At 49.6% G+C, this 12405-nt stretch overlaps 1 protein-coding gene across 1 annotated transcript in view; it reads left to right on the top strand.

The window, feature by feature from the left end:
• Window positions 1-12405, top strand: part of CCDC141 (coiled-coil domain containing 141) — a 238619-nt gene that overhangs the window by 84296 nt on the left and 141918 nt on the right. The gene's annotated exons all lie outside the window — the stretch shown is intronic.

Genomic DNA, 12405 nt, shown 5'->3' with positions numbered 1-12405 from the left:
CATTAGCAGCAATTTAACTGACATAAGAATAAATGTTTATAGCTGGATGATTTAAAGGCTCTGTTATCACATCTTTACCCACATGAATGCAACCCATTTTTTTCTGCTAATCTTCACACAGTAAGATGGCTGATAGTTTCATACTCTTGAAAGAATGCCAGCGTACAGGACTGTGAGTGCAACAGAAGGGGAGAAGGGGAGGGTAAGAAGTTTGACCATTGCTGTCTGAAAGATTTCAAACAGGGACATTGACTTTGCCATTTTTAATATCTGACACAGCAGGAGGCTCTACAAACCCTGATGTGCAGTATGCACAAGTCTAGCAGGGTACCTCCAGCGGTGGCTAATGCACCAGAACTGCCATGGTTTATGGAAGAACTATCTAAACACAATCTACTTTTGCTCCTTCTGTGTTCTTTCTGATTTTCCAAAAGCTCACTCCCCAGGGGCCCTGCTACTGCTGTCAGTGAGAGTGAAAAAGGAACATGTTTACAACTTGGATAATTTGGAGATGAACCCACACACTTTTACTTAATTCAGAAAATTATTAGAGCACCTAAACTTTTGCATAGAATTATTTTTGAGTCTTTGACTCCAATTTTTTCATCACTTTCTGAAAAATGCTTTTTTCATAAAGATCAACATGTATTTCATTTCCCTCCAAAGGCAACCGTCTTTGGGTCTGAACATTGTTAAATTATTAAACACAGCTCAGTCATTTTTACTCAATGATCCTGTGCTAGTTACCTTGGGTGAAATTTTGGCCCCATTGAGTTTAATAGGAATTTAGTGATTGCCTTAATTGAGGCCAGGATTTTTAACTCTAAGATCTGGGAATTTATTGATTCTGATATTTGTGGTTTAGTCTCATTTGCTGCTGATACCATATATAGATCTGTGGAACACTATCTCCTTTGAATACAAGACCTGTATCCAAAACGATAAAGAGACTAGCTCAAAGCAATACCATAACCCCTCCATCCTAGTTTTTCCCAAGAATTATTATATTTTTGTTAGAGCAGCACAAGTCCATGCAAGATGCTTGATTATAAAACTTAAATTATGATAAAATTTAAGTTGGGAACAGCTCTCAGCGGAGAGACATGGGTGGAAGCCCATTGTGTCCCCAAGAGCAGAAGACCCCCAGTGGACCCTCCAGCGGTCCCCAACCACCCAGTGCAGAGCCAGGAGGTAAGCAGGGACCACAGTGGGTGGGCAGGAGCAGTGGTGGGAGGCAGCTGAGTGGAGCTGAGAACGGTCATGCCCTCCCCTCCCAGCTCCTACTTAGCCCAGCCCCCCAGGAAGCCATGCGAACAGAGTGCAGAAACAGGCATTCTCTGGGCCTGGCACATGAGTTAGCACGGGAGTTCGAGCAGGAGGGGCATGAGACTCTAGGTGGTGAGCCTGAAGAGAAGTGTTGACACAGCAGTAGCCCGGACTACTACCTGTGCAATGTTGGGGACGTGTCGCACACCAAGGATTCCCCCTGAAGCTGGAGCTTCAGCCTCTGAGGCCTCCACCCAGACAGAGGCCATGGTTCAGGCTTCCACCCAGATGGAGGCCCTGGTTCCCAGCTGTAAGGGCTGCCCAGCATGTATGCAGGCACCTGAGAACAGGAGCAAAGACACTTCCCGTTGTGGGGTGTGTGCCACAATACAGTCTCTAGGATGCCAAATAAGGGAGCTCCAGGCTGCTGTGCAGAGGCTGCATACCATCAGGGATGGTGAAGAGGAGATTGATGCCTACTGCCAGGCTCTTCACCAGAAAAATGAAGAGGAAAGAGCAAGGATGACTGGCAGGATGAGGGTGGACAAGTGGAGCTACCACGAAGCCAAGCCAGGGGCCACTTGGACAAAGGTTGTCTCCAGCCCCAGAGGCATGCTGCAACAGGGTCATCACCCCCCTGGAACTTTACAAGAGATACAAACTCCTTGCAACATCAGCAGAACAAGTAGAGCCAGCAGAGGCACCAGCTCCAGCACTTGAGGAAGGAAGACAACCAGCAACCACCCCTAAGAAGAAATACAGAGTGGTCTTTATGGAGGACTCCATCTTAAGGGGGACAGAGGGAGCAATCTGCCACCCTGACCCCTTAGTTGAGAGCTGGTCTCAATAGGTCTGCTGCCTCCCAGGGGCCTGTATCCAGAATGTAGCTCAGAGGATCTCTAAACTTATCTGGCCCTCTGACCACTACCTCATGCTCCTCATCCATGTGGGCACAAATGACACCGCTTGGAGCAATCCCAGCTGGGTCATGAGTGACTACAGGGGTCTGGGGGCTGGGCTTAGAGGATTGGCAGTGCAGGTAGTTTTCTCCTCAATCCTCCTGGTTATGGGTCATGGGCACAGGAGGGAGAGATGTATTGAAGAAGTCAACAGAAGACTGCAGCGTTGGTGTCATCACAAAACCTTCAGCTTTTTCAATCACAGTCCACACCTTAGAGAGAGAGGCAGCAGTTTGTTGGGAAGGGACAGTCTCCACCTAACTCTGATGGGCAAGAAGGTTTTCTCGGCCAGAATGGCTGATCTGCTCGATGGGACTTTAAACTAAGATCACTGGGGGACGGGCAATCACCAGTGCAAGCTCAGGAAGTGACAACCACAGAATCAGCAGGTCTGCTAACACAAGGGAATTTACTTCAGCCTAATAGGGGGACACATGTAGATGTGAGACATTTCCTGCAGAGCTAGTTAGTCTTCTGCACAGTAAATGTTTCATGAAGATGCACCCACTGTTAACCCGCTTAGTCTTAAGACTCCCCAGCATGGTGATATATATATCCTCAGAACCTTATTTTTACTGATAAATTAAAATTAGACGTGGGGCTGCATGGGGTGGGCAGCAGCAGCAAGGAGACCCCGGCATGGAGCTCTGCTCCCTGCAGAGCCAAGTCATGCAGCATGGATTCCCCAGCCCCTGGTTCGATTCCCCAGGCCCGGTTCAATTCCCCAGCTCCAAGTTCAATTCCCCAGCTCTTCCTGGGAGGCGTGGGCCCCCAAATCTGTGTGCTGAGTTTCAGCAGGCTACAGCTGCAGGCTGGGGCCAGCGGTAGCACCACAGTCTTCCCAGCACTCGGTGTGAGTTGTGCTGAGCAGCTGCTGCTGGCCCCAGCCTGCAGTGGCAGTGTGCTGAAACCCTGTGTGCAGATTGGGGGCCTGCACCCCCCAGGAAGAACTGGGGGAAGTGGTCAGAGATCTGGAGAATTGAACTGGGAGCTAGATGTCAATATCAGAGCAATAACCCTCCTCTTTCCCCTCCCTCTTCTTAGTTTTTGTTTCCCTGCAAGCCCAGCTCCAAAACTCCAAAATTCTCTGAAACATTTCCAAAAAGTTTTGGAGCCTTCCATTTCAATTTGGAGTCAGTGTTTCGGGTGCCAAAATTGTCCAAAACACCTCTGAAATGAAATGGCTGCTGAAATTTCGCACAGCCCTAATAAATGGTCAGATACATTACATAGGTTAGAAAAATCTATGCAATTGATGCTAAGCAAAAACCAGTTTATGGTGAATATGGATATATTGTTTGAGACTAGCTCATCTGTGTAAAAATATGCCTTCTGTAGTTTAGCTCATGAAAGTCAAACTACATGCTGTAAATTGGTAAAGTTAGATTAAATTTATGGTGGATGTAGAGATAGAATTAGTCAGTTTTTTCTTAGATTTTCAGAAACTTCCTTTCTCTGCTAGTTCTGCCCCTTGTTTCAAATCCAATACAAATGGCAAACCTCCCAAGTAGTATGCTGAATTCTCAGAAACAAACTCAGCACAAATTCTGAGTTAGTGCATTTAATGCAAAGCTGTACCTCTCAGACATCCTTCCCTTATGAAACCTGAGATTGCATTAAGGGCAATTTTTTTTGTTTTACAAATTGCCATCAAATTGTGATTGAAAATAATAACAATAAATGGCAATTTTCTTTTTCAGGGTTATTTATAGATATTAAGTAATAAATTTTCCCAGCCCTCCTGTAAAGAAAAAAATATTGCTGGTCCCTTTATAGAGAAGAACAGGTGCAGAGAATTAAGATAACAGTGAATTCATTTTCAAAGCCAGAATAGAAATGCAGAAGTTATTGCCTTTATTGGTTTTTCCATTGGAGAAGCTAGGTTTTGAGAGGCTGGGTTAACATAGGCCAAGGGTGAGCAGTCACACTTGAGTAACTGTACACACAGGAGCTGTACATGTCCCTGTGTAGTCCTAGGATTTCTGTGGCATTATCCCTTTGGCACTTCGTACTTCAGTAAACTGGACTTCCTTATAATTCTTTCCCAGTGAATTGTGGATAAACTCATATGAGCACATGGTAGAAAATGTGAAAAGGCATTTGAGGTAATATAGCCTGCATCCCCCACAGCAAAGCAGGTAGATACACCTGAGTTAAGGTCCTCGTTCCAGTTTTAGCCTACTAACTGCAGCCAAGCCAGCTATCCTAGGTCAAAAGCACCACTAAACAAGGGAGACAAGTTTTTGATTGGACAGTGAAGGGGGTTAGCTGAAACAGCTGTTTAAAATTCCAAGTTAACAAATCAAAGAAGACAGACTTGTTTATCATGTTATATAATACACCATGATTCCAGTGGACTGGCCAAAATGCTTTTGACTTCAAATTTAATTGGTACTGTATACCAAGCGTGTTAGTCAATAACCTAATGTTTCTTAGGCTGTTGACACACATCATTTCTGTAATGTTGCAAAGTCTGTAGCACTGCAAAAATAGATTGCTCTGGAGCTGCTTTAGGAGTAGCACATTTGCTCATGAATAGTAACAGCTCTGCTCTAGGGTCCACTGCTAGAAGCCTCTCCTGCCCCAGGGCTGGGCTGGCTGTATGCCAGCCCCAGCCCCAGGCCCTTAAAAGCCTGTGGCCATGCTGCAGCTCTGGGGCACATGTAGGCAACCTGTGGCCACAGCTGGCCACTGCTTCCCCCAGCACAAGCCACAGGGCACCTGCAGCAGCACTGCCCAGTGCCGCTCCCTGGCACAGCAGTGCTGCACAACTACCAGGGCTGTGCCAACCAGATATGCAGGGTGCTTCAGGTACCTGCCAGGCCTGGCAGCACCCAGGCCCAGCTGCAACCAGCTTCTGGCCATTGAGGGCAGAACCTGGGTGCAGGTGACCCACAGCAGCCTACCTGGACCCTGCAGCTGCTGTCTGGCACCACCTAACCACACAGCTGCCAGTTCTATGCTGTGCCCCAGTGATGGGTGCTGCAGGCAGCTGCCCAGGCCCAGCAGCACTGGGACAGCTGCACAGAGGCCTAGTGAGCTGTCGTGAGATCCACACTGGCATCCTTCCTGATGCCACACACCACCACCCAGGGTCCCAGCTGGTCCCAGGAGACTACAGAACTGATTGCACTGTGGGGCGAGGCTGAGTTGCTCAGGCAGTTCATGTGGGGCAGGGACTCCAGTGCCTATATTTATGAGGAGCTGTCAGGCCATTTGCAGACACATAGGCATGACTGGTCAGCACACCAATGCCTCATAAAGGTCAAGACCTTCTGGGCACAGCAGGTCACCATCACCAACCACAACCATCAGTCGGGGACTTCCTGCAAATCCATGCCCTTTATGCGGCAACTGGACAACATTCTCATGCCCTAGGACCCTGGCCATAGCCATGCTGTGTACTTGAGCACAGGCAGCCTGCCTGAGCCTCTGCTACAGCCTGGCATCCATGGTGACATGTCACCAGTGGAGGGCCCCTCAGGCTGCCAGCAGCCCATCCTGCCAGGCTTCTCACCCCCAGTGTCATCCAGCAGCTCTGGGACCCTGGACCAGCACCTGCCCTGCCAGCTCCGTGGCCTCAGCCCTGCCCACAAGACTAGACTGGCCATGGCATCACTGGCCACCAGCAGCTCCAGGTTCTTCCCAAAGGGTGCCCCTGCCCAGGCATCTGGATGCTGCACCCCTCTGACTCAGGACACCTCTGGAAGCCGCACACCATCACTGCCATCAGGGACCGACCTAAACTGCTGGGCACGGCAGCCCTGCTCACTTGGTAAGCCCCACACTAGGGGGAGGGCCCTCCCTGCCCTGGTGCCTGCCTCTGCCCCACCCCCAGTCCCTGCCTCCACTCCCTGCCTGGCCCAGGCATACTTCCCTGGCCCCTGAGTTCCCCACCCACAGCACGCAGGGAGGCAGGAGATGGTGCAAAACTTGAAGAATGCTGTGTCCCCACAGCTAGGCAGACATGGGCCTCTCACATGCTGAGGGATGTGTTGATGCCATCATCAATGTCCTCCTTGGCTGTAGGGGTCAGGGATATGTAATGCAGCCATAGGTAGCCTTCCAGGCAGCAGAAGAAGTTGCAGGGCAGTGTGGGCTTGCCCACTGCACCATCAATGCTCAGGGTCCCATGCCAAGTGTTCAGGGGCACCCAGGGCACCATGGCCATCTGCAGCAGATGGGCACCGCCTGGTCCATGCTTCTTGCACTGCACCTGAGATACTCAAGGCGCAGCACCAGCATGGTGGGGGCAGGCCCCAAGGTGCCTCCCTAGAGAGGCATCCCAGTCATCCTGGAGCCCCACACCCTCTGAGGACAGGTGTCGTGGGCTTGGTGGCAGCACAGCAGACAGTCTGGCCTGCAGGAGAAGGAGTGGGGGTGGCTGTGGAGCTGTGGCAGTAGGTGGGGCCAGGCCTGTCCTAGCCTGGGAATGGGGAGAAAGGCTGCCTGCAGAAAGCACCCAGCAGCCCACTGGCCCATGAGGAATAAGCAGTGAGGGGGACTTAACCAGCAACCGCCTGGGTCCAGGCCTGCCTGGCTGATTTACTATGATCTGTGGACACCCATAAATGCATACTCCCAGACCGGAGACCAGACCATGGCCCCCTGGTACAGAGCATCTTATCTTAGAAATGTTGCAAACTCTCACAAACAGCTTCTTCTCATGGCTCTGTAGGTCCTGCAACTGAATGTGTGGGAGAGACAGCAGTTGGCAGGTGGATGGCAACTCAAGGTCACTACCAGCCTCAGCTGGTGCCCTGCAAATGCACCAGCTCTACCAGAGAAAGGCCAGGACTGAACCCTCCTGCTGAACTGAGTGGTGATGGTATACAAGGAGCATTTGACAGACTCATAGGCATGACAGATGGAAGATGTTGCCCAGAAGTAGGCATGGTGTGGAGAGGACATCGCCCAGCAGGATGCTTGTCAGGCAGAGGATGCAGCCCATGAGGAGGAAGGGGAACAGGCAGACTGAGAGTTCAGGGTGAGGTTCCTAGTCCTGGAGAAGCACCACATAAAGGCTCTGGAGCAGCAGGCTGTGCTTGTGGCCAGGGCAGTGGAGGCAATAGAGGAGGACTGCTGGGTGCTGGACACCATCCTGGCTCTGTCAGTTGCCTTCATGACACTCACTGCCCTGCCCCCAACTGCAACCCCACGTGCTCCCTGGCAGCCACCTGCTGCTCAGCAGCAGGCTTCCCTGTGGACCTGGGTGGAAGTCCAGCACCACCTTCACTGGCCAGGAGTGTCAGTTCCAGCTCCCACCCTGGGTCCCCCACCACCCAGCCTCCTCCCAGCCCTACCACTTGCCCCAGTTCCACATGGCCAAGGAGCAGGAGCTACCTGCAGCAGGGCCAGCATTAGGCATGGGCCCTTCTGGCTCTGGCCACTAGCTGCTGGAGGGGGAGATGGGTGTGCTGAGAAAGCAGTGGCTGCCATTGACCCTGGCTGAGCCCCCTGGCCATTGGGTTCTCCATGATGTACTCACCAACAGGTGCATGGCCAAAGGCCAGATGCTGTGCATCTGTCCCCAGGCTCTGTTCCCATCCCATGGCCCCCCACCCTAGGAGGGAATGCACAACCACAACAATAGAAATAGTTTGCATGGGGAAGAGGGTATTTTATTGGTAGTGGGTGGGGTGGATGGTATAGGGGTGCTGTAGGGATAGAGGGATGTAGGATGGCCTCTTGTGGGGGAAGAAGGGGGTCTGTTTCTGTGAGGGGAATATATGGCTTGTATGAGAACTATCCACAATGTGCATGGTGCTGGGGGTGTGTGGTGGGGCAGGGGTCCATGGGCGGCTGTCCAGGCAGGGAGTGGAGGAAGAGGTGGTCGACCAGCGCCTCTCATACCCAGTGCCTTGGCCCCCACTGGTGGGTGTGCAACTCGCCCAGGGCCTTGGCGGGGTGAGCCCACCACTGTCACTGCCACCACAGCTGGTGCTCCCATTGCCAGGCATCCTCTGCCCACTGCATCTTCTCCACCCAGGCTTCACAAAACAGTTCCCCCCAGGCCTCGCATATGTTATGCAGCAGATAGGCTGCAACAATGACCCGAGGTAAGTTGGCCTCAGTGAACTTGAGGTGGGTGTGAGGGTGCACCAGTATCTCTTCATCTGGCCAGAGGCATACTCCATGAGGGAACAGGTCTGCCCCACGCGCTGGTTGAAGTGGGCCTGGCGGGGTCCAGCTAGCCAGTCTAGGGTTGCATGAGCCAGGGAAGAAGTGGTTAGGTGAGGTCCCCAGTGAGGAGGGGAGGGACCACACTGCACCCAGCTGAAGGACCAGTACCCCTGGAATGAAATTCCTGCTCTGCACCAGGGGTGGCAGGATGGAATTCTGAAACATGTGGGCATTGTGGAAACTGCTCGCCCAGCCAGCACTCAGATTCATGAAGGTGGTTGATGATGGCTTGGAGCATGACAGATGGAAGCTCCCCCCCACCTTTCTCTCCTGGCTGTAGTAAGGGCAGTTGCCATGGAGCAGGCAGGTGATGGGGATGTGGGTCCCGTCCAGGGTCCCAATGCACTGAGGGAATCTCAGGGCATGGAACCCCACCACCACCACCAGGGGGTCATACACATGGAACACAGTATGCCCCAGCACATCCTGGAGGGCACTGCACACCTCCAGGATGGCCTCCCTGGTGGTGGCCTTGCCCATGCTGAATAGGTAGCCAATATAGCAGAGGCCAGTGAGCATGGCCAGCTTGAGCAGGGCAATGGCCAGCCAGGTTTCTGCAGGGAGGGACTACTGTATGGTAGTGTCCTGCCACTTCAGTTGCAGTCAGAGATGCTCCAGGAGGTCCTGGAAGGTGGCCCAGATCATCTGATATGTCTCCAGCCACTGTTCATCATCCCAGGTGGTCTGGACAATGTGCAGCCACTGGTTCTGGCTGGCCAGGTGGCCCCAGAGGCAGTGGGACTGGAGGTCCAGGAGGGTGTGGATGGCTCTGGCAGTGGCGTCCAGAAGCATGTCATCACCATCCCTGCTGGGGTCCTGGCAGCATCTTCATGGTGGCGTAGGACCTGGGACGATGCATTGTGACTCACCAGGTGGTCATTGCATGTGGGGGAGCCTGCAGAGCCCAGGTGGCCCTGGGCCAGATGGTGGTTGCCGTGGTGGGCCAGCAGGGCCAGCAACATAGGCAGCAGGAGCCTGGAACACTGGCCGTCACTGCCAAGGGCAGCAACTGAAGTAGCCATGGTGTGGTGAGGCAGAGGCTGTGGTGAGAGAGCCGCCACGTGCTGTCTTTGCACTCTGCATGCTGCTCCCAGCCAGAAAGGTGGCTGGCCAGGCAGCAGTGTGCGGGTCTGCCTTCTAAAGATGCCTGCTGGCCACAGGCAGCAGCAGCCAGAACTTCCAGCTTCCCTGGTGGTGGTAGGGACCTGTTGCAGGGCCACAGGACACGGGAGCAGATTTGTTGCTAGGAGCAGCAAATCTGCTCCTGCTTCCCTGCATATTTAGATGCATGCCTAGGAGCATTTACTCTTGAGTAGTTACTGCTCTTGGATCTTTTGCATGTATAGATATACCCACTGAGATTCAACTCATTCACTCATTCTAGGCAACCTATCTTCTGCCTTAGAGGACTTTCCCCCATAAGTAGGAGATTGCAGTGCTCTAACCCTATTGATGAGAGATAAATGTAATGATAACTAATATCACACTTGATGCTAGGAATGGACATACCCTTATGAGAGTGTGATTATGAACTTTATGACTTGGGCAGCCTTCACCGCAAACCTGCATTAAGTGAATGGTAGCTAAAGTCTGCCTAATGTGAGCTCACCTTCCCCAAGAAATGACAATGTCATCTGCATTCCTAAACTTGAAAGATTTCTGTGACAATAGATCTCATTTCACATTGCCCTGATTGTATTCAATAGTTCAAAGAGAATCCAGTTATGAATTGCATTTTTAAGCTGTGCACATATACATCTCCATATGCTTTTACATACCCAGTACAGTATAGTATTAAAAAAGAATCTGGTGTCTTGGGTAAAAAAAGAAAAGGGGTGGGGGGGATTGGGAAATGAAAGGAATAAATTGGAGGCACTTTACAAAACAGTATTGAGATGCAGACATCAAACTAAAATGTAATTACATTAATAATCTGTTTACTTTCCTGGCTCTGTTGAATTCCACAGATAATTTCCCTATGTGTTATTTTAGATTTTTTTAAAGCATTTTCAGTTATAAGTGTTCTTTTGTTTTCAGAAGGTTCAAAATACATTTTAAATAAACCCTCAAAGTATCCGTATAAGCAGATCTCATAAAATTCTGAGAGATGTATGTTTTAATCTGTGTCTACATATATTACAAAGTACTTTTAAATGGGATGTATACAGCTAGAGGATGTAGGTAATTTTTTCAAAACTTGGAAAAGATTGAAGCAGGTCTCTTAGATACTAATAATTCATTCACAGCACTATTTTAAAATACAAAGCTTCACTCAGGGATCTTTGCCATGTGTTGTTTACAAGGAATATATAAGGTACCTACTGTGAATCAAATGAAATAGAAGCAAGTAGAAGTAGATGCAAGTGCAATTTGTAAGATAAATTAACTACTGTGTTTGTTTGCTGTATATACTTATTGTATAATTGTAAGCTGTAATTGTTTCTTAAACTACAAAAGATTATTCTCCAGAATGCAATTTAATAGCTTTGTTGAATTACTGAAGCTAGAGTTGGAAAATACCTATTAGATCATATGGTCCATCTAGTTTAAACTTTTTATGTACTGTTGTAATGTTCTTGGATTTATTGTCTCTGACTGTACATGGAAGAACATTTTTTAAATTAATGTGTTTCTAGGAAAAATATAGAATTTCTTTACCATTTCAGAATATACACAGCTTCTCCCATGAGTTACTTGATTTTCTTTTTCTGGAATTGCACCTGCTATATTGATTAATAAAACATACTTCATATATAACAAGCCCTTTTGCTTATATTATGTACATTGCAATACACACACATTTGGCCCATGATATTTTTTCATCTAGGCATATGGCTTTAAATAAGAACATGAAAACACAGTACTATGGGCCAAGAAGAATTCTATTTTGCCTTTTCATATCTAAGTGGCATGTATATAAGGGCCCTGCTACATATTACATATATAACACAATTAACTGGTTAATCATCCAATAAATTTAGATCAGCCACACATGCAAAGTAATTATCACACAATAAAAATGTCTATCCAGCTATAAGAAGAGCCAACCAACTATAATGTTAGTGTTTGAAAATGGGTAAAAATTCTATAGCTGGTTTCTATCCAGTTTTAATTTGAATCTGTAGCAGGGCCTTTACTGCATAAGTGCAACATTTGGCACTCAGGCGGTTTAAATACTGCTTTCACCAGCATAGCTACATTTGCCCTGTGGTAGTAGCCAAGTAGACTGTCAGGTGGAAGGCAATTGCACAGAAATGCACATAATTCCACATAATCACCAAAACCTTGGTTGAAGAAAAACCACAAGTGAGAGATGGAGGTTCAAGACCCTTTGGGTGAGGGGGGACCCAGAACCAGGGTTTTCCATACCCTATATGAGTGCCTTACTAACTGAGTTAAAATTCAGAAGGATGCTTTTCTGCCACCATTCTACTTCAGGTAATTATGCATGGACCTAGTCTGCCACACATGAAAATAAATTCTAAATTCTGACACAGTGCCAAAAATGGTACTCTTGCAGGGATGTAAGTGCTGCTTAATTGCATAGAGCTGAAATAGGAGTTGGCCCTACATGCAAAATCAGGGCCTACTTGGTAGATGGCATTGGTACTAGGCCTGTGTGAAACAGCTAGTATTCACTTCAGATTTGGATTCAGCCAATTCGGGGGACAGTGATTCAATTCAGTAATTTAAATCACTGTCCTGAATCTCCAAATCAGGCAGGCCAGGCCCGTCCCCTGCCCGCTTTCCTAGCCTGGCAATGGCTGCTCCTCCCTCCCCAGCTCCTGGCACTTAGAAAACAAAGCCCCAGCTCACCAGGTGCTGCCAGGTTGGGGGGGATCTCTGCTGCCCCTCACTGCCCCCCACTCCCCCCACTGCCCCATGCTGTTTGGGGGGCTCTGCATGAGCCCCCCTGGCCTCTCCCTGCTGTCCCAGCCCCCCCGCCCCCATGGCTGCCCTGCCCACCGTGTCTCCAGCCCTCTGTCACTGTGTCTGC

Source organism: Gavialis gangeticus, unplaced genomic scaffold (assembly GCF_001723915.1).
Source record: "Gavialis gangeticus isolate Ggan-Ray unplaced genomic scaffold, GavGan_comp1, whole genome shotgun sequence".
Taxonomy (NCBI): domain Eukaryota; kingdom Metazoa; phylum Chordata; order Crocodylia; family Gavialidae; genus Gavialis; species Gavialis gangeticus.
This window is presented reverse-complemented; position numbering and strand designations above follow the sequence as displayed.